The sequence below is a fragment of the Crocodylus porosus genome, unplaced genomic scaffold, assembly GCF_001723895.1.
Source record: "Crocodylus porosus isolate Cpor-Errol unplaced genomic scaffold, CroPor_comp1, whole genome shotgun sequence".
Lineage (NCBI taxonomy): Eukaryota > Metazoa > Chordata > Crocodylia > Crocodylidae > Crocodylus > Crocodylus porosus.
The window spans coordinates 87,997-89,166 of NW_017728896.1; the positions used below are offsets into that span (position 1 = coordinate 87,997).

General features: G+C 43.5%; 1 protein-coding gene across 1 annotated transcript in view; it reads right to left on the reverse strand.

Moving 5' to 3' along the window:
* The window catches only part of LOC109324516 (nicotinamide N-methyltransferase-like), an 8,427-nt gene that overhangs the window by 1,778 nt on the left and 5,479 nt on the right, over nt 1-1,170 (reverse strand). The gene's annotated exons all lie outside the window — the stretch shown is intronic.

A 1,170-nucleotide genomic window follows, 5' to 3' on the forward strand; every position in this document is an offset into this window, starting at 1 on the left:
CTGAGTCTATGACCCACAAAACAGCTCTTCTGAACTACTAATGCTATTTTTTCCAAGAAAAAAACTGAGAAATGAAGGGAATTTCAAAGTATTTGCCAATCACTGTAGCTCCAATGTTAGAAAAAAATTAAAAGCTGGGGAGGGGAGTGTCAGTCTGAGGCCAATCCTGGGGCCAGGCTTCTGTCAACAAAATCAGAGCCAAAAATACAATTCATGCCAGATGGCAGGAGCTTAAGTTAACCTGACCTGTTCTTTTTTTCATTATATTACCTGTTTTATATAAACAACCCAGCCCATCATCACTCAGCATCTAAACCAGGCCTTTTAACGCTTCCTATGCCCATGAGCTGCAGCCAGAGACACTTGATGTTGGATGCTCAGTATTAAATGTTAATTATACAGATTACAAGTCATGTTGAGAAGACAACTTCTGATATAACTTACTTGGATTTCTCCCGGCATTCAGTGATACCTTGATGAAGAAACTCACATGCATGTGGGTTTGACGGGAGGTGGATTTTGAGACATCACAAAACATGCTGGTGGCTGTTGATTGGGAGATGCTGTTGAGTACATCAGGTCTTTGGAGGGACCCCAGAAGCCCGGCTCAGATTCAGTGCTTTTTAATGACACAATTCATGGTCTACAAATTATGATCTGAAACCTCTGCCTGTCGCATTTGCAGGTGGAGCAGTGTTTGGGGTGGGGTAGTAGACAACGAGGAAATCCAACTCGTGTTACTGTGTCCTGGATCAGCATCCACAACACATGCTCCAGTGCAAGGTGATACGCCTGGGAATGGCAAACCCTGAAGGGGAGTAGTTTCCCTTAGAAATTAGTGACTCCAAGAAGGACTTTGCCTCAACATGAGCCTTCAGTGCAGCACGGAGGGAGTACAGGTCAACACAATCAGTTCTTGGCTGAGTACAAATGAGGTTGGAAGCAGGAAGCAATGCTGCCCCTCTATGCAACACTAAAACAAGTCGCCAACACCCTGTGTTCAGCAGAGCTGGACAAAATCTTTCAGACAGAACTGTTTTGCAGTGACAAAAGCAGAACCAGATTGGGAACTTTCCACTCACTCAGGTGGAAATGATATATCTTGTCCTGGCACTTTTAACCCAAGCATGAAACTTTTTTTTTATTTCAAGGCAGCCTTTTTGTTTAGAT